We start from the raw sequence: 22,509 nt of genomic DNA, 5'->3' as shown, positions 1-22,509 counted from the left end.
TCTGCATAGACCCTGCATAGTATTAGCAGCACAGCATAGCAGGAAACACAGGCATAGTAGAAATGACTGGGCATGTACTCACAGAGGGCAATGGCAGAGACCCAGGCTGAATACAGTGCAGTGGCAGCAGAGAGATAGATGGAAGCCGGCCGCACAACCCGGAGGTGGCTTCCACTTATCACGTCCTAACGGCTCCATAGCAACCAGGGGAATCCCGAGCCGGGCATTCCCCTCTGCCAGCCAATCTGCCATGACACGTCATCTGCTTCACACCAGCTCTCCGCCCCCACACCGGAGCATGTGGAACCGCCATCACCAGCGGACTACAAGCGCCAGCGAGCCTTTTAAACAAAATCACCAGCCAGCTTCAATACAGTAATTTATACTGTACAAACAACCAGTAAAGAACCTCCAATGAAAAGCAGCATCCATGGCAGAGTTTATCTGTCAACCGATGGCTTCAGTATTAAACACAGTAATCTATACTGTACTGTCTTCCACCCCAGCACCAAGGGTACCCAACATCTAAGGAAATTTACAGCCCAAAAGAGGGGGTCTTCTTGCCGAGGAGAGGCTGAATCTGGGAAGGCTATAAGGAAAGGTAATGCTTGAAACAAAACATGTATTTTTTTTTCTTGAGGTGTCCGGAGCGAGGATGAAAAAAAGAACATTTCCTATGGGAGACAGCCGCACTTTATAGGCTAGTTTAGAGGTTGTCCTGTAGGGGTCAGAGGGGAGGAGCTGACTAGACATGTGCACATCCCACATCCAAAAAATTATTTTTTGGCTTCACAAACCCAGCAATTTTTTGGCTGGACAGAGGTAGATGAGAATGATCCCATACAGGGGTTATTACTTCCACTGGGTAAGGGATATTCACTGATGTCCCTACTAGAGACAAAAACCTTTCAAAAAGATAAGAAATTCATGACAGGTGAGCTATTCAGTAAGGTATGGCTAGCAATAAAAAAGATTACTAACATTACAGGTTATACTTCCTATACACCAATATGGAATAACGCAAATTATGAGGAAGTGCAGAGATTGGAGGGATTTGGGCTTTGGCAAACTCAGGGGCTGAGACATGTGGAACAACTGTTTTGGAACGATAAGATAAAATCATTTGCGCAAATATCTGAGGAATTCGGGATTCCAAGACAGAGGTTCTTTCAGTATCTCCAGCTTAGACATGCTTTTCATGTCCAGGCCCGTATATCTGTATTTAAGCTTAATGTCTCTAAAATAACAATATTGTTGAAGAAAAGGGATCAAAAGAAGGGACTTATCTCTGAAATATATGAGATATTGCAGTGTAAATTTAAGGAAACTATAGTGGTACCGGCCAGGTTGCAGTGGGAACGAGACCTGGGAGCACTGACTGACGCTCAGTGGTCGGAGGTCTTGTCTGCGATCCCAAAGGTATCTCTGTCAGCTACTCAAAAATTAACACAACTTTTTATTACACATAGATCATACTATACCCCCGAAAAACTATTTAAATGGAAACGCAGGGAATCCCCCTTATGCCCCCGATGCAGTGGTGCACCGGCTAATCTAATACACATGTTGTGGAAATGCCCCAAACTCCATCGTTACTGGCAGGATATAATTAAAAACATAAATAGCGCATTGGGTATAGAAATTTCACTAGATCCAAATTTATGTTTATTAAATATAGTGGAGGAACCAAATATTTCAAAACATACCCATACCGCAATGACGAGAGGCTTGTTTCAGGCACGAAAGCTAATTGCTCAGAAGTGGATATCTAAATACCCCCCAACGGTCGAAGAATGGAGAACACAAATAAAAGAAGCCATAATAAAGGAGGAATTTATTTATACACATAGAGGGAGCCAAGATAAATTTGACGCCATCTGGAAAAGCTGGGTAGAGGCCTGGGACAATGAAAATAAAAGATGAATCAATATGGGAGAGGGACAATGTTGGGTCTGGGTAGAGGATGGGAGGATGGGGGGGGGGGCTTTTGGGGTCGCGGGGGGGGGGAGAGATACAGCAGGGGGAGGAAATCCATTTTTGTTGTCGTTGGGTTTTGCCCCCTTCTTTTTTAGTTTTTTTTTTTTTTTTTTTTTTTTTTTTTGGGGCGGGTGAATGTTAGAAGCAAGATTATGTATCTGGAATAAAATGTATGGAGAAATGTATAACTTGTACTGCTATGAAAAGAATAAAAAAAGTACTGCATTAGACATGTGCATTTCGTTTAGTTCCGAATCAAAATTTGGACAAATTTTTCATTATTCGGAAATTCGTATACATCTGAATTTCTGAATTTCAAAAGTAACGAATTTAAACAAATCCGAAATAACGATTCAAATCGAAAAAAAGCAAACAAAATCCGAATTGAATTTGAAAACAAATTTGTTTCGAAAACAAATTCGAAAAAATAGAAATTGATTTTCTAAAAAATACAATAAAATAGAATATAAAACAATAACGCAATAGAATACAAATAAAAGAATAGTAAAGAATAGAATAGAATTTAATAGAATGTAATAAAATAGAACATGATCGTCTTCCGAAATTTGAATTCCGAATAGTATAAATTCGAATTCGAGAATAGATTAGAATACAATTCAAAACAATGGAAACTAAAATAGAAAAGAATAGAAAAACAATAGAACAGAATAGAATCAAATATAATATATATTATATTTGATTCTATTCTGTTCTATTGTTTTTCTTTTCTGTTCTTTTCTATTCTATTGTAATCTTTTCTATTCAAATTTGAATTAATTCTATACAAAATTCACATTTCTTATAGAATTAAATCGAATTTGAATAGAAAAGATTAGAATAGATTAGTTTCGAATTCGAAAAAATTTTGACCGAATTTGAAAAAAGTCGATCAAATTTGAAAAAAATTTACCGGATTACAAAAAACCATCAAATTAAAAAAAATTCTACTGCATTCGAAAAAATTTGACCGAATTCAAAAAAGTAAACTATATATAACCATTTTCCACAATTTGAATTTCGTATATAATGAAATCAAATTAGAATAGAAAAGATTAGCATAAAATAGAAAATAATAGAAAAGAATAAACTTGAAAAACAATAGAACAGAATAGAATAAAATATAATATATATTATATTTTATTCTATTTTGTTCTATTGTTTTTCTAGTCTATTCTTTTCTATTATTTTCTATTCAAATCTTTTCTATTCGAATTCAAATTCATTCTATACAAAACTCGAACTTCTGAAGCCATCTTCCGAAATTCAAATTTCGTATAGAATGAATTTGAATCTGAACAGAAAAGATTACGATTTCCAATAGAACAGACTAAAAAAAAATTATATATAAATATTTTTTTTATTCTGTTCTATTGTTTTTCTATGCTATTCTTTTCTATTATTTTCTATTCTATTCTAATATTTTCTATTCAAATTCGAATTTGTTCTATACAAAATTCAAATTTCGGAAGATGGCTTCTGAAGTTCGAATTTCATATAGAATGAATTCTAATAGAAAAGATTTGAATAGAAAAGAATAGACTAGAAAAACAATAGAACAGAATATATATGATGGGAAGATGGAGCCAAAAATAGGGCAATCTTAGAAGAAAGCCTGTTAGGGTCTGCAAAAATCTTGAGACTGGGCCAGAGGTTCACCTTCCAGCAGGACAACGGCCCTAAACAGACAGCCAGAGCTACAATGGAATGGTTTAGATCAAAGTATATTCATGCGATGGAATGGCTCAGTCACAGTGCAGACCTAAATCCAATTGAGAATCTGTGGCAAGACTTGAAAATTGCTGTTCACAGAGGCTCTCCATCCAATCTGACAGAGCTTGAGCTATTTTGCAAAGAGGAATGGGCAAAAATGTCACTCTCTAGATGTGCAAAGCTGGTAGAGACATCCACAAAAAGACTTGCAGCTGTAATTGCAGCGAAAGGTGGTTCTACAAAGTATTGACTGGTCTATCACATAAAATCCCAATAAAATAAATTTACAATTTTGGTTGTAACATGACAAAATGTGGAAAATTTCAAGGGGTATGAATACTTTTTCAAGGCACTAAATATGTTTTTATTGATGTGTTTGTGTGTGAGAAACCATAAGAATAACACTCAAGCATAAAGAAATTACATTTTTAATTTTTCCCCTCCAACCTTCTGTAACATAAAAATATAAAATAAAAAGTTAAATGAGCTATTCAAATCAATATAAAAAAAGGGATGCCTCACTGGCAAATTAGGCTTTCTCCTGAAATATTTTATCTGTCTCCTCTATACAGACATGTAAATAGTCATTCCCAGCAGTAGCAGATATAATGTTGTTGTTGTTATAATGAGTTGTTACAGGGTATTTAACCTCTTGCTTACTGGGCACTTCAACCCCCCTCCTGCCCAGACCAATTTTCAGCTTTCAGCGCTGTCACAATTTGAATGACAATTGCGCGGTCATGCTACACTGTACTCAAATAAAATTTTTATAATTTTATTCACAAAAATGGAGCTTTCTTTTGGTGGTATTTAATCACTATTTGGGTTTTTTTTTTGCTAAACAAACAAAAAAGACAGAAATTTTTGAAAAAAAAAACATGTTTCATAGTTTGTTATAAAATAATGCAAACGGTTACTTTTTTCTCCTTCATTGATATTCACTGATGAGGCTGCACTGATGGGCAGTGATGGGCTGCACTGATGGGCACTGATGGGCAGTGATGGGCTGCACTGAAAGGCACAGATAAGGCGACACTGATAGGCACAGATAAGACGACACTGATGGGCATTGATAAGACAGCACTGATAAGATGGCACTGATGGGCCCTGATGGGTGGCACTGATGGGTGGTACTAATGAGTGGCACTGATGGGTGGCACTGATAGATGTCACTGTTGGGCACTGAAAGATGGCACTAATGAGCACTGGTAGGTGGCACTGATGGGCACTGGTAGGTGGTATTAATAGGCAGCACTGGTAATGACGCACTGATTGGTGATTTATAGGCGGCACTGTGGGCACTGATAGGCGGCACTGTGGGCACTGACAGGTGGCACTGAGGGCACTGATAGGTGACACTGAGGGCACTGATAGGTGACACTGTGGGCACTGATGGGTGGTACTGCAGCCACTGGTAGGTGGCACTGGTGGGCACTGGTAGGTGACATCTCCACAATCAGGACCGATGTCCCTCTCGCAGCCGCCAGTGATCTGCTTTTTTTTCCTCCTCGCGCTATCAGTGTGAGTAGGAAAAATAGCCGATTACCAGCTCTGTTAAAAAAGATTTCACTCTACTTTTTTCATTGTTTTACTGATCAAGACAAAGGGGAAATTAATAAAGAGTTGTGAAAGCACAATGCTAGCACCACTCTTCTAAACATAAAAAACAGTGCAGATGCTGCACCTGAATAGTAAGAGGAGCAAGCCCATTTGTTAATTAGGATTGATTAGTTCTCTGTCCTGCCATGTCTAACAGACACAACACAGAGAACAGGAGAGCTAAAACTGCAGCTCCAATCTGTCTGTAAATCCCCAACCCCCTGCTCATCTCAGAATGGAAGGGAGGAGAGTGTTGTTAACACTGCAGGCTCTGCTCATGTAGTGTAATCAGTGCACAGAAAGAGATAGGGATGTGAGCTGTCTGCTGACAGCTCATTTCCCGTACAGCTGCTCCGAGCTGGCAGAATCTGCAGCAGTTTTCTTTATAGAATGCATTGCCTGCATTGCCTGCATTCCCTCTTTTAATTAGGTGCAAACCTATACTAATTACTATTTCACTCTGGGGTGGGTGACGCAGATGCACGCCACTCCTAACCGTTTCTTGTGCCATTATATTGGCATAGGAACCTTAATTAAATCCCCAGATTAAGTGTTTGTTGCGGAGGCATTGCAGTCATATATAACTATTAGGGATGGGCTTTATGTTCGGGTTGAACATGAGTTAGACTCGAACATTGGCTGTTCACTAGTTCGCCGAACAACGAACAATTTGGGGTGTTCGCGGCAAATTCGAAAGCCGCGGAACACCCGTTAAAAGTCTATGTGAGAAATCAAAAGTGCTAATTTTAAAGGCTTATATGCATGGTATTGTCATAAAAAGTGTTTGGGGACCCGGGTCCTGCCCCAGGGGATATGTATCAATGCAAAAAAAGTTTTAAGAACCGCCATTTTTTCGGGAGCAGTGATTTTAATAAAACTTAAAGTGCAACAATAAAAGTGAAATATTCCTTTAAATTTCATACCTGGGGGTGTCTATAGTTTGCCTGTAAAGTGGTGCTTTTTTCCCATGTTTAGAATAGTCTGACAGCAAAATTACATTTCTAAAGGGAAAAAAAGTCATGAAGTAATAGCGGTGTCGGCTATAGTGAATTGTCTATGGGAGGAATCAAAAGTGCTAATTTTAAGGGTTAATATGCAAGTTATTGTCATAAAAAGTGTTTGGGGACCTGGGTCCTGCCCCAGGGGACATGTATCAATGCAAAAAAAAGTTTAAAAAATGGCCGTTTTTTTCAGGAGCAGTGATTTTAATAATGCTTAAATTGAAACAATAAAAGTGTAATATTCCTTTAAATTTTGTACCTGGGGGGTGTCTATAGTATGCCTGTAAAGGGGCGCATGTTTCCCGTGTTTATAACAGTCTGACAGCAAAATGACATTTGTAAAGGAAAAAAAAGTCATTTAAAACTATTCGCGGCTATAATGAATTGTCGGTCCGACAATACATATAACAGTTTATTGATAAAAACAGCATGGGATTTCCCCACAGGGGAACCCTGAACCACAATTTAAAAAAAAATGCATGGGCATCCTCCTAAATTTCATACCAGGCCCTTCAGGTCTAGTATGGATATTAAGGGGAACCCCGCGCCAAAATTGAAAAGAAAAATGGCATGGGGTCCCCCTCAAAATCCATGCCAGACCCTTCAGGTCTGGTATGGATTTTAAGAGGAACCCTGCGCCAAAATCTTAAAAAAAATGGCGTGGGGTCCCCCCAAAAATCCATACCAGACCCTTATCCGAGTACGCAACCTGGCAGGCCGCAGGAAAAGAGGGGGGGACGAGAGAGTGCCCCCCCTCCTGAACTGTACCAGGCCACATGCCCTCAACATTGGGAGGGTGCTTTGGGGTAGCTTCCCAAAGCACCTTGTTCCCATGTTGATGGGGAGAAAGGCCTCATCCCCACAACCCTTGCCCAGTGGTTGTGGGGCTCTGCGGGCGGGGGGCTTATCGGAATCTGGAAGCCCCCTTTAACAAGGGGACCCCCAGATCCCGGCCCCTCCTGTGTGAATTGGTAATGGGGTATAAATGTACCCCTACCATTTCACAAAAAAAGTGTCAAAAAGGTTAAAAAAACACAAGAGACGGTTTTTGACAAGTCCTTTATTAATTTCTTCTTTCATCTTCTTTCTTCTGATCTTCCTTCGGTGTTCTTCTTCCTCCATCTTCTTCTTCTCCATCTTCTTCTTCCTCCACTCTTCTTGTCCCGCATCTTCCTCCTGCTTCTTCTCCGCTCCGTCCGCACGATCCGCCTCAGTGGGAGTCTTCCACCGTGTGACACTTCGGTTCTTCTGACACTTCTTATATAACGGAGGGCAGAGCCACCCGGTGACACGCTCTCCTCTGACGCACAGGAAGTTCCCTATGGCTTTCCCCGTGTTGTCAGAGGGGGCGGGGTCACCTGTTTATGTAAACGTATGCCATAGGGAAGACCTTGTGTGTCAGAGGAGGTGGGGTCATCGGGCGGCCCCGCCCTCCGTTATATAAGAAGTGTCAGAATAACCGAAGCGTCACACGGCGGAAGACTCCCACTGAGGCGGATCGTGCGGACGGAGCGGAGAAGAAGGAAGATGCGGGACGAGAAGAGCGGAGGAAGAAGAAGATAGAGAAGAAGAAGATGGAGAAGAAGAAGATGGACAAGAAGAAGATGGAGGAAGAAGAAGAACACCGAAGGAAGACCAGAAGAAAGAAGATGGAAGAAGAAGAAATTAATAAAGGACTTGTCAAAAACCGTCTCTTGTGTTTTTTAACCTTTTTGACACTTTTTTGTGAAATGGTAGGGGTACATTTGTACCCCATTACCAATTCACACAGGGGGGCAGGATCTGGGGGTCCCCTTGTTAAAGGGGGCTTCCAGACTCCGATAAGCCCCCCGCCCACAGACCCCCACAACCACCAGGCAAGGGTTGTGGGGATGAGGCCCTTCTCCCCATCAACATGGGGACAAGGTGCTTTGGGGGACTACCCCAACGCACCCTCCCAATGTTGAGGCGCATGTGGCCTGGTACGGTTCAGGAGGGGGGGCACTCTCCCATCCCCCCCTCTTTTCCTGTGGCCTGCCAGGTTGCGTGTTCAGAAAAGGGTCTGGTATGGAATTTTGGGGAGACCCCACGCCATTTTAAAAAAAATTTTGGCGCAGGGTTCCCCTTAAAATCCATACCAGACCCTGGTATGGATTTTGAGGGGGACCCCCATGCCATTTTTTTAAAAATTTTGGTGCGCGGTTCCCCTTAATATCCATACCAGACCTGAAGGGCCTGGTATGGAATTTAGGGGGAGCCCCACGCATTTTTTTTTTAAATTTTGGTTCGGGGTTCCCCTGTGGGGAAATTCAATGCCGTTTTTATCAATGAACTTTTATGTGTATTGACCAACAATTCATTATAGCCGCGAGTAGTTTTGAATTATTTTTTTTGAAATGACATTTTGCTATCAGACTGTTCTAAATATGGGAAACACACGCCCCTTTACAGGCATACTATAGACAAAATTTAAAGGAATATTACACTTTTATTGTGTTACTTATTGTCTCACTTATTATCACTTATAGCATTATTAAAATCACTGCTCCCGAAAAAACGGCCGTTTTTAAAACTTTTTTTTGCACTGATACATGTCCCCTGGGGCAGGACCCAGGTCCCCAAACACTTTTTATGACAATAACTTGCATATTAACCCTTAAAATTAGCACTTTTGATTTCTCCCATAGACAATTCACTATAGCCGGCACCGCTATTACTTCATGACCTTTTTTTCCCCTTTAGAAAATGTCATTTTGCTCCTGAAAAAACAACCATTTTTTAAAACTTTTTTTGCATTGATACGTGTCCCCTGGGGCAGGACCCAGGTCCCCAAACACTTTTTATGACAATAACTTGCATATAAGCCTTTAAAATGAGCACTTTTGATTATTCATGTTCATATCCCATAGACTTTAATGCCCCGTACACACGGTCGGATTTTCCGACGGAAAATGTGTGATAGGACCTTGTTGTCGGAAATTCCGACCGTGTGTAGGCTCCATCACACATTTTCCATCGGATTTTCCGACACACAAAGTTTGAGAGCAGGATATAACATTTTCCGACAACAAAATCCGTTGTCGGAAATTCCGATCGTGTGTACACAAATCCGATGGACAAAGTGCCACGCATGCTCAGAATAAATAAAGAGATTAAAGCTATTGGCCACTGCCCCGACGTACGTGTTTTACGTCACCGCGTTCAGAACGATCGGATTTTCCGACAACTTTGTGTGACCGTGTGTATGCAAGACAAGTTTGAGCCAACATCCGTCAGAAAAAATCCTAGGATTTTGTTGTCAGAATATCCGAACAAAGTCCGACCGTGTGTACGGGGCATAACAGTGTTCGCGTGTTCGAACAATTTTTTTTCCTGTTCGCATGTTCTGGATGTGAACCGAACTGGGGTGTTCGGCTCATACCTAGTAACTATATAATTTAAAAAATAAATACATGTATTGCCCTGGTGAAGCTAACATCTTACCATTAAAAAAATGTTTTGCCCAGTTCATTTGCACCAGCTCTGGAGGAGGGAGGTAGTGGTGGGCATAAGGTTCATCAAAGGTCTTTAAATTGAGTTTGTTTAGGTGTACATTTGAGGACCAATATAATGTATCAAAATTCTAGCTTAAATTCTTCCCAGTGGTTAAACTGTGCTAGCCCTCCTTTTGAGATTCTTAATCAAACAAACAATCTTCTTCAAGTCTACTTTTTTATTAACAAAAGGCATTTTGTTTCAACTTCAGGTGCTCAAACAATGTTTGCAATTGTTCACTTTATTTAAAAATGTTTACATTTTGACAGCTTTCAGAGTTTGTAAAGACCCCCGCAAACCATACATTTTCTGAAAGCACAGGACCAATAGAAAAAGAAGATGGAGCTATTACCTTTGTACATGCCATGAGAGTTGTGCAAAACAATATATTCAATAAAATTACACTAATTGTGCACAAACACACAATACCTTACAAAATGATTTCTAAATCTAAAAGATAAAAGTATATTGAGTTAGTAGACAACAAATATTTGTAAATTTTAAACACTGCCTTATTGCAAAACTGTGAAACATAACCACTTCAGCCCCGGAAGATTTCACCCCCTTCCTGACCAGAACACTTTTTTCTGATTCAGCACTGTGTCGCTTTAACTGACAATTGCGCGGTCATGCGGCGTTACACCCAAACAAAATTGAGGTCCTTTTTTTCCCACAAATAGAGCTTTCTTTTGGTGGTATTTGATCACCTCTGCGGTTTTTATTTTTTGCGCTATAAACAAAAAAGGGACAATTTTGAAAAAAACACAATCATTTTTACTTTTTGCTATAGTAAATATTCGTCAAAAATATGTAAAAAAAACATTTTTTTTCCTCATTTTAGGCCGATATGTATTCTTCTACATATTTTTGTTAAAAAAAATCACAATAAGTGTATATTGATTGGTTTGCGCAAAAGTTATAGCGTCTACAAAATAGGGGATAGTTTTATGACATTTTTATTATTTTTTTTTTTTAGTAATGGTGGCGATCTGTGATTTTTATTGGGACTGTGACATTATGGCGGACACATCAGACACTTTTGACACTATTTTGGGACCATTGTCATTTATTCAGTGATCAGTCCTATAAAAATGCACTGATTACTGTGTAAATGACACTGGCAGGGAAGGGGTTAACCACTAGGGGGTGATTAAGGGGTTAAGTGTGTCCTAGGGAGTGATTCTAACTTGGGGGGATGGGCTTCAACTCACATGACAGCGATCACTGCTCTTGATGACAGGGAGCAGTGATCTCTGTTATGACACAAGCCAGAATGGGGAAATGCCTTGTTTACATAGGCACTTCCCCATTCTGTGGCTCTGTGACATGATCACCAGGAGAACCGAGGACATCGAGTCCACGGGTCCCGTGGGCACGGTCATGCTGTACTGCTATCCCCGCCTCTTAAAGGGGATGTACAGGTACGCCCATTTTCCCACCGCTGCCATTGTGCCGACGTATATCGGCGTGACGTGGTTGGCAAGTGGTTAAAGTGGAGCTCTACCCAAAAGGGGAAGGGCTCCACTTGTCTGCCTCCCCCCCCCCTTCCGCTGCCACATTTGGCACATTTTGGGGAGAGTAGAAAGCGGGTACCTGGTTTTGACTGGACTGGTACCCATTCCCACACACACAGCTCAGTTCGCTGCAGACTTAATTTTTAAACAAAATACTTAATGGGATAGGTTACCTTTAACAATATGTTTGCAGTTCATTTAATAAAGGTGATTTTGTTGTCAATAAAAGTTTCTTTTTGGTAAACCAATTTTCTTCTTTCTAAGATTTTTTAACATAATATTGTCCTTCTTTATAAAGTATAGTGTTTGCCCTACACTAATTTTTAAAGGTCAATAAAGCCTTCCTTTCAGAATCTGATTGTGTTGTTTGTTAAATTACCACATAACTATAATATGTCCACATATTACTGGTTTTATAAAGAGAAACATACAGTTGTTACCAAGTTTCATTGCATTTCTCTACATAATCATTTTTATCTATTGAGAAGAAGCTATGAGGGCCAAATACATAAATCAGGAATAGACATTATCTTTCTACAAAGTTGAAAAGCCTGGGATCTGGACCATAACGTATTATATCTAGATCAATGTTTAGAGAGCATACCTTTGTGTAAATTTAACTCAAATGAAACTTTAATATTCCATACACTTACTTATTTCTAACTCCTATTGTGTTCATAGTCAAGTTTAATCAGGATTTAATTCCCTAACCTTGGTTGAAATTATTTCCATTTGTTATACTTTGCTGAGAAATTAATCTTGAGGAAGTCTCCTTCTAAGGCCAAGAGCACCTACACTGCCCTATGCTAAATGTTATGTGGGAGAGTAATGTCAGTGATATAATGATGAGAGAATGTAATGATGAGAGAATTTAGCAACTATACAGCAAAATGCATGGAACCTAAAATATCACATTAATTTTAGCCAAGCAAGGACATACAGAATGTTTAGTATATACAATAACAACATTGAATAAAATGATATTCCCGCGCTAACCAAGTCTGTACATTTAAATACTGCTGCAAACAGTGAAGGAAATATCAGAACCCAAATGAAGTATAAAATTAAGATAGTGTTGCACTGTAAAATTACTAATGTGCAAATAAATTGCAAAAGTGCTCAGTTAAACATTTAGAAGAGGCAAATTCTTATGACAAATATATACTGAATCCTTGAAAATATATAAAAGGCATATCAAATGCTCAACTTTTTCATCTTACAATAAAAACAGTGATAAAATATAACTGTATGGTGCGCAAATAAAGTGCAAAAGTGCTCAGTTGAAAGTACACTTAAAAGATGCAGTTCCTATAATAAATACATAACAAATCCATAAAAATGTATAAAAGGCGTATCACATATTCATCTTATAAGAGTATATCCGTATAAATATATGCAACAAAACTTTTCATAAGTGAGAAAAGCAGATAAAATGAATAGTGTCCATAAAATAAAAGTGTGGGATGGATTGGTGACTGTATGTTAACAGTGTCAGCAAACAAGAATAAAGTGCTGGTGACAACTCTCTGAAATGGAGTGCTGGTGGCGGGTGACCTTCTGTCTGCTCTGTTCATAACTGATGAAGTCACATGACTCTGACCTTTCCCTGATGAAGTCACGTGACTGTGATGAAAACACGTGTTGGGAACACTAGGCACCGGAAGTGACATGGGCAAGCTCACTGCTTGTGTTTACATGCCTGTTTGATACTTTTTATTGTGAGTACCCTTTATTATTTTTGCTGTTACCAAATAAATATTGTAATTACTACACTATCAAGCATCCCTCCTGTTCCTTACATTTCCCCATACCGAAAGAAAATGGAAATAACTACAAAGCAACTGTACATATACAGAGCTTTTCTCTGAGTACAGAACACTTTGCTCCGTTTTATGTATGGAAGGGTTTTATTTGTGTATGGTATTTGGAATCATATTTCACATTTTAATAATTATCATACTTTGAGAATGTTTCTAAAATTATTTCATTGAGAACAGTTACTGTTCTCTATTTGAAAAATATGTTTTATTTTTGTATTTAGTATATGACCACCTACCCCTTCTCATCTTTTTTCCTTCTTATTCTTTTAAGCCTTGATCTATTATTTTATCCTTTACTCTACTTGACTAAAATAACAATTTAGTATGCTTTCTATATCTAACTTTGCCTTGGGGTTCCATAATATTTTTATTTATTCATAAAAAATATTATGTGGGATCTATCTTGAGTTATTGTCATTGATGTACTAAAGGAATAGAAAAAGTAAAGATGTAAACCTGAGCTAAATGATATTTAGTTTGCTAAGATACATAAAATAGGCCATGGAGTGATCGACTAGGTATACTTTTTTATGTGGAATGTTTTTAATTCAATCTCATTTTATTAATTTTTTTAAAAAAAGACATACAGCTGAGACAGTATATGGTATAGATCATATAGTGGATACTTAAAGTGTGACCAAAGCTCTTTTTGCCCTACTTCTCTTGTGGGTCACAAAAGTGCACTTAGTTCTTCACTCCTGTGTCCCTTATTCAGCTGACAGTGGGGCTAAAGCCCACTGTTGGCTGATGATACTCAGCCACTCTAGACTATGGAGGGATCCCGACTTTAATGCCATGAGATACCTGACTGGCAGCTGACTCAGGCTCTCAGCATGCCGCCGAAAGCCAGAGCTAGATGCTCCACAGATCGGCTGGGCAGGAGTGGTGTGCAGGAGGGGCAAACCAGAGAGCTGGTGACTGACAGTCACCACTCTCTGTTCACTAAAAACCGAGAACAGTGCAATCAGTGGTCATGTGATTGCTCAGTTCTCGGTCTTATAGGCAGGGGGGGGACAGATGCAGCATCAGACCGATGCTGAACCCACCTAGGTAAGTATAAGTTTATTTTTTAAATTCCCATACTTCTCTTTTAAGAGCATACAATTTACATCTTAAAGCGGTTGTATTGCCATTCCTTGCAATAAGGTAAACAATGTTTAGGTGTCCGCAGGGTATTTAGCTAGGTCAGAGTGGGTCTCCTGAAGCAAAAACATTGTTTAGTTGCAAGGCTATGTGAGTAGGAGGGAAATCTTGTACAATAATACTTTTAAAAGAGGTAAGAGGTGTAGGACTTATCTGAAAGGAGTGCAGGAATGATGTGAACCATTGGTTGGCTAGCCAATTAGGCAATCAATTGAAATATGTAGCGTGTTAAGTGTTGCAATAAAATGCCACCAACCATTGATGGGATGTTTTAGTCCAAGCCCCAAATGTATATCTATGCATTGCTGGGGGGCACACCCGATTGTCAAAAAATAGTGTCATAGAACCAATATAAGAAGAGATGGGTAGAGAGGACACAGTACAGTGCCAAACAGCCAACAGTTGTTTCATAAGGGCTAGAAGGAAGAGCATATTTTTCTGCAGTTTTCTATCTATTTATGGTAGGGGTCATATGTAAATATGGTTAGGGTTTTTGCACTTACTGTGGCTACCCAAAGTTTAGTATTTTGGTGATGCACTCTGCCTAATACATAGGGCATCAGTTTGAGTACTGATGCCCTGTGTTAGGGGCACCTGCTCCTCCTCAAAGTTGGGGGAGAGAGAATATTTTATGGTGCAATCGTAGGTGACTCAACCTCCAGATAAATTTAATTTAGGTTTGTAGTAATTTTTTTGAGGAAAGAGTTGGGGGACTGTGATAGGGAGAGTTTGAAATTATTATAAGGTCATAGGTTTGAATGTTTTTCAAGTTTTTTTGAAGTATTGCTTGGAAGTTCAGCATGAAGAGTTGGGACGCATTGGTCGAGATATGGATCCTAATTGATAGCATAGTTAGAAGAGGAAATTGGAATGGAATGATTGCAATTGTTGAGGCGAGGCACATGTTTACAATTTCTGATATTGAGTAGTTGACCTTGAAGTTACTCAAGTTACTCAGGTCACTAAAATTCTTAAATTCACTAACTATGAAGAAATGATTAAATATAATAATGCCTCATTTGGTATATAAATAACGAGGTAGGGGTGGGTACCATCATCCTAATAAGATTTGAAAGGAGGAATGGGTTAACTAGAGCTACTACACAAACTATTGCCTAGTAACGCCAGAGGAGATGGGAGGACTATCTCGGTACCCAATGATTAGGCATACGTAAAGTTATATTAAAAATATACAATTATTTAAAAAAATGGATAAAATTCATAGTCACAACAGGACATATAGCAGGGTTGTTGTATGAAATAACAAATTAACAAAATAACAAATATATGCTCCAAAACCCAACTAGTGGGTAGAAACAGAGTGATGCGGGTAGAGATGGTTCCATAACATGTTTCGCGACGATTGTCGCTTCATCAGGAGGTGTTACCCAGAGCATCTAAAATAAACAGATACATACTCATAATTACATAGAAAGTATACAACTTAAACATCTTAATTGTACATCAGGTACAGCTGAATTAATGGAGAGTGATAGGCAACAGTGTGACTCACCACTGGAGACCCAATGGGGGCATAAGACGGCTATTGAGGCACCCGAGACGGGGGTCCCCACCCCGGCCGGACACAGGAGGCAATAGGCGTGGAACCAACTGGAATAGGTAAGGGAGGAACTAAATATATAGCAACATGGTAGGGGACCATACTTATATATAGAACCAAGGATTAAAATCAGGGAATGGAGAGTGGGAAGAGGAGAAAGTGAGGGAGACAGAAGGAGGGGGGAGGGAGTGGGGAAGGGGGGGAGTAATATATGAACAGAAAGAGAGGGGAGAAGGAAAGAGAGGAAGAGAAGGGAAAGAAAAGGATAGAGAGGTAAAGAATAGTTAGGAAGGACAATGGGAGAGATGGGAAAGAGTGGGAGGGGAAGGAAAGGTGGGAGAAATTGATAGGAGAGGAAAGGGGGAGGGGGAAAGGGGGGAGGGGGGGAGAAAGGAGGAAGTAGGGGGCGAGGGGAGGGGGAAAAAAAGGGAGAAAGGGGAGGACGGGAGGGGGGAGGACCAGAGGAAGGGGAGGGAAGGGAAGGGGGGGAGGGGGGAAAAGAGAAGCTGCCTTTTGAGCCTCCAACCCGGAAGTATGTCAGAAGCCGGCGCAAGCCGGATGCTGATGTCACCAGGTCCGCCGCTTCCAGTGTGCGTGCGTGAACTGAGAGGTGCGCGCGCAGTGACCCTTGTCGTCATGGAATTCCAAAGGCAGGGGAAGCAGGGAAGGAGTCCACTCCATAGGAGAGGCTTCACCCTGCTGGAGAGGCGCATGTCCGCCACTGGGGGGAGAATGAACTCTTCTAGCTGTCAGTACCCCCCCCTCAGGTGAACAGAGGAGAGATCGCAAAGTGAAAAATAATTAACTATATCCATAGTTTTGAACAGGGAATTTGCAAGAATTATCAGAACTGGATCAATATCCCAAGGGGGGGCAGAAATAAGTAGGTGACTGCCACAACTCACAGAGGGGAATATGATCCAGTTAAATATGGTGTTTAGAAATGGTAACAAACATTATAGATAACATTAATTAAATTTATCAATCTTACCATTGATGATCAAAATTTAGAATCTGCAAAGTAGTATAAACAAAAGTTTAGATCAAGCATGTAGTACAGTCAAAAGCCAGTAGTATACATTGGGCAGGGGGCACAGTAGTGGAGTGTACAAATATTGACACCTGAGTGACAGGTCTAAATGGACCTAGGATTGCCTGGGTCATAAGGAGGGGAATGGCGGGGGAACGAAAGAAGTAGTCATGTTGCTTCCATATCTTTCATTTAAGGAAGTATTTATATGAATGTGCTTCGTTAAGTCCTGGAGGGGTGAGGGCATCGAGTCGCTCGATCCAAAGAGCCTCACGTCTCAGGATCTCGTGATCCCAGTCCCCACCACGTGGGTCCTCGGAAATAACCTCTAACACAGGCAATTTGACGAATTCTGATTGATAACGGTGGTGGATGCCAATATGGCGTCCAACCGAGGTTAACTTGCCATTGGACGCATAATATAAGTGGTCACCCATCCTTTGGCGTAGTTTCCTGACGGGCTTGCTTACATAAAAGGCCTTGCAGGCACAGACCATCAGGTAAACCACGCCTCTGGTACCACAGTTAGCATGTTGTCGAGGGAAAAAAGTTTCTCCGTTGGGGTGGGGGAAACTTGTACCCTCCAAAATCAATGGGCATTTGGGGCAAGTCCCACATCTAAAAGTGCCATGAGGGCCCTCGGGACAGTGGCGATTAGCCCTCTAGTGACTGCTGGTGAGTCTTTTCCTTGGGGTGGTAGCCCTTTTGAAGACTAGTGTGGGTGTCGATCTCACGTATTTGCCCGGGATATGGTGGTCTGTAAGTAGGTGCCAGTGTTTGGATAGTAATGTACGGAGTGTGTTGTGATGGGTGGAAAATTTGGTGACAATCTTCACCATGGATGGCTGATCAGGCCGAGGAGGGCTGTAGAGTGGAGATTGACGTGTGCAGGCATATGCCTTGTTGAAGGCTCTTCTTAAGTTGGTACGAGTATATCCTAGGATCAGGAGGCATTCACAGAGAGCAGCCGACTGGGTGAGGAAGTCCTTGTCCTCTGAGCAGTTACGCCTCAGTCTAAGATACTGGACGTAGGGTATGCTCCCCGCAAGGGGGCGGGGGTGTGCGCTTGAGGCCTGTAACAAAGTATTGCCCGTAGTCGGCTTGCGGAAAAGATCAGTCACCAAACCACCCGTACTGTTTTTGATGATATTGAGGTCTGGGAAGGAAATGCATTGAGGATCAGAGGAGAACGTAAACCGGAAATTAAATTTATCTCTCTATCCTTTTCTTTCCCTTCTCTTCCCCCTTTCATTCTCCCCTCTCTTTCTGTTCATATCTTACTTCTGCCCCCCTTCCCCACTCCCTCCCCCCTCCCTCTTCTGTCTCTCTCACTTTCCCCTCTTCCCACTCTCCAGTCCCTGGTTTTAATCTTTGGTTCTATATATAAGTATGGTCCCTACCACCGGCCGGGGTGGGACCCCCGTCTCGGGTGCCTCAATAGCCATCTTATGCCCCCATTGTGTCTCCAGTGGTGAGTCACACTGTTGCCTATCACTCTCCATTAATTCAGCTGTACCTGATGTAGAATTAAGATGTTTAACTTGTTTACTTTCTATGTAACTATGAGATTGTATCTGTTTATTTTAGATGTTCTGAGTAACACCTCCTGAAGAAGCGACGATCGTTGCAAAACATGTCGAGGAACCATCTCTACCCGCATCACTCTGTTTCTACCCACTAGTTGGGTTTTGGAGCATATATTTGTTATTTTGTTAATTTGTAATCTCATACAACAACCCTGCTATATGTCCTGTTGTGACTATGAATTTTATCAATTTTTTCTAATAAATGTATATTTTTAATATAACTTTACGTATGCCTAATCATTGGGTACCGAGATAGTCCTCCCATCACCTCTGGCGTTACTAGGCAATATTTTGTGGAGTAGCTCCAGTTAACCCATTCCTCCTCTCAAATCTTATTAGAATGATGGTATCCACTCCTAACTCGTTATTTATATACCAAATGAGGCATTATTAAATTTAATCAATTGCAGGGTGGATAACACACCCAGGATCCATTGTTGATCCAATTTTCTCCTTACGTTTTGCCTCCTCTCTTACCATGATGAATCGATCTAAATGTCTATCCTATAGATTTTTCAGTTAACCCCCCCTTGCTTTCTCACCATTTTCTATAAACAAACTGTTTCTGCACTGAATGTTTTTTTTTCATGACATGTACCAGTAATGATAGTGGTGCCAGAGAAAAGTTTGGGACTGACCATCCCATGGGACTTTAAATGAAACCATGACCAGATGAGATCATGCGTTTCCATCCCTATACTAGTCTAAGAAAAAAGCAACAAAAGTGGGACTTTAATTGAAGTGCGTGAATGTCCAAAAAACAAAACCGATGAACTACTAGGAAAATTTTATTTAATTCATGGAAATAAAACATGCATATAGTAATAATATGTCAATCACAAATAGAGAGAAATATCAGCAATAATAGCAGCAAATATACATGATTCAATGAATACAACAATTCTCCATGGTACACCAGTAAAATGTTAATACACAACCATATAATGAAGAGTATTGCCTGCAAAATAAGCCTCCAAAAACCCCAAAAAAATAGGAAATAGCATGACGCTGGTGAGAAACGCGACAATGGTAGCTCTACACGTTTCGAGGCTTGTTGTGCCACTCATCAGGAGCAAGCGCGTATCTTGATCTAAAATAAGAGATATAAAAATGATCTAGTAATTATAAACATGAAACGGAGGTGGGGTAATTTAAAAAGACCCCACACAGAGTGCATGCTTACACATTGTGGTTCGTAGGATGGTGGCGGAGGCCATACATCGCTCAGCAATCGGAGACACCACCCCCCCGGGAGCTGAGGTGGACGGACCGAAGGGGGCAAACCCACAGGGTGCCATCCAAGGCAGACAAGGACCCCCGAGGCAAACCTGGAGTAGAAAGTACAGATAGGAAATCAAATTGCGACCCTATCATAGAGGTGAACAGCTAAGTGTGAATAGAGATAACAGAGGTGAGGGAGCCGGAAAAGAAGAAGAAAGTTGTGTATCCATGTGGAAGACAAGGAAAGAAGGCTAGATAAAAGCACCCAAGCGAGACTGCCAAGCAAACAAACCAGGCACCACAGAACATGAATGCAGGGAAAGAAAGAAAAGAGCCAGAGAGCATAGCATAAGTAGAGATACCTGGTGTGCAAGGTAAGGCATTGTGGAGGAAGAACGGTGTGCATTCCCAAACAAACGTGACATCCAGTGGAGTGGGAAGCCTCGAGAGCCAAACCCGCCGAGGCTGCGCCCATATGAGCGCCACCACAGGGACCGCCCACCAACGTCACGCCGCACACACATGGGAGGGGCGCACGGCATCGCCGATCGGGCACCAGGCGCACGGCCAGCCGACGCCAACGCTCCATCACCGTAGTGTGCGTGAAGGACACCATCCAATCGAGCGTGTCAGCATCCGAAGGGTGCGCACGTCCTATGGGGAGTGCGTGACGCTGACGCGCAGTGGCGGCGGATCCACCCCTCCCTGGGGGGAAGGGGGAGGGGCCGACAGGTGCGTCACAGCTCCCGGAAGGGGGGAAAACCAAAAAAGCCAGCGGTGTATTGAGGCCAAAGGGGCCACCACCAAAACAAACGAACCATATACAAAGCCAAAATCTACATCATTAATAATTAATCCAAAAATAATTGATGGTAAAAATAAGATCGAGCAATTGAATAAAAGGAGGCAAATGAAGTTTAAATATATCACAACAAGTGATAAGGATGGGCGCAGCCTCGGCGGGTTTGGCTCTCGAGGCTTCCCACTCCACTGGATGTCACGTTTGTTTGGGAATGCACACCGTTCTTCTTCCTCCACAATGCCTTACCTTGCACACCAGGTATCTCTACATATGCTATGCTCTCTGGCTCTTTTCTTTCTTTCCCTGCATTCATGTTCTGTGGTGCCTGGTTTGTTTGCTTGGCGGTCTCGCTTGGGTGCTTTTATCTAGCCTTCTTTCCTTGTCTTCCACATGGATACACATTTTTCTTCTTCTTTTCTGGCTACCTCACCTCTGTTTTCTCTATTCACACTTAGCTGTTCACCTCTATGATAGGGTCGCAATTTGATTTCCTATCTGTACTTTCTACTCCAGGTTTGCCTCGGGGGTCCTTGTCTGCCTTGGATGGCACCCTGTGGGTTTGCCCCCTTCGGTCCGTCCACCTCAGCTCCTGGGGGGGTGGTGTCTCCGATTGCCGAGCGATGTATGGCCTCCGCCACCATCCTACGAACCACAATGTGTAAGCATGCACTCTGTGTGGGGTCTTTTTAAATTACCCCACCTCCGTTTCATGTTTATAATTACTAGATCATTTTTATATCTCTTATTTTAGATCAAGATACGCGCTTGCTCCTGACGAGTGGCACAACAAGCCACGAAACGCGTAGAGCTACCATTGTCGCGTTTCTCACCAGCGTCATGCTATTTCCTAGTTTTTTGGGGTTTTTGGAGGCTTATTTTGCAGGCAATACTCTTCATTATATGGTTGTGTATTAACATTTTACTGGTGTACCATGGAGAATTGTTGTATTCATTGAATCATGTATATTTGCTGCTATTATTGCTGATATTTCTCTCTATTTGTGATTGACATATTATTACTATATGCATGTTTTATTTCCATGAATTAAATAAAATTTTCCTAGTAGTTCATCGGTTTTGTTTTTTGGACATTCACGCACTTCAATTAAAGTCCCACTTTTGTTGCTTTTTTCTTATGATAGTGGTGCCATGGATGTTCTCGGCCCAGCTTGGGCAGACTTCATGTCTTCCATCCAGACAGGTTGTCTAAACAGTCAAAAAACAGAGGATGAAACCAAACTATTTATGGATAGGATGTTCAACCTCCTTAAGAAAAAATCCCACCTCTACTGGCACACCCAGTACTTTGAACACTATATAAAGGAAAAGGTGTGCCCATTAGGCCTTAGTATCCAAGTGTTCCCCACTATCAGGCATCCCTCCCCCAACTTTAAAAAGTCCTGGGAAGAGTCCCTGACTAAATGTAGTATTGAACTCATGACTTAATTGACCTCCCAATATCATGCTGAGATTCTTGACAGTGAAATTGAACAGTTAAATACCCAATTTCCAAAAATCTCTGAATCCATTACCTTTACTGACAAATGGAAAGAGGTGAAAGAACGCCTAGAGGTTCTAAACAAAGAAATTATCATGAAAAAACAAGGCAAGTTTGTCCAGGACAAACTTGCCTTTACAGAAGGCTTCACCTACAAGTGGGGCGGTAAACAACGCCCCAGGAGATTTAATACACGTCAACGTGCATTTAAGGAAACCACGTCTGTCACAGATCTCACTGAATCTGATTCCTCTATATCCTCACTTTCTTCACAGGTTGCACTATCCTCCACGAAATCATGCACACCGGGTCTTCCCCGTAAAAGATCATTGACTGGTGAGGATCACCCTACTAAGGAGTCAAAAAAGGTAAAAAACACAGCAAATCCAAAAAAACGACACATCCGACACGTCCAGGGACCCAAGCCTCTGGCGGTGACACACAGCAATCCACTCTCCACAGTATCATCCCTAAAGTACTTTATACAAACACTCAAACACTTTTTCCCAACCTGGGTTTTTTAGCCCAGCCAAC

The sequence above is a fragment of the Aquarana catesbeiana genome, linkage group LG04 (genome assembly GCF_042186555.1).
Source record: "Aquarana catesbeiana isolate 2022-GZ linkage group LG04, ASM4218655v1, whole genome shotgun sequence".
NCBI lineage: Eukaryota > Metazoa > Chordata > Amphibia > Anura > Ranidae > Aquarana > Aquarana catesbeiana.
The sequence above is the reverse complement of the archived record's forward strand: the minus strand, read 5'-3'. Positions refer to the sequence as shown.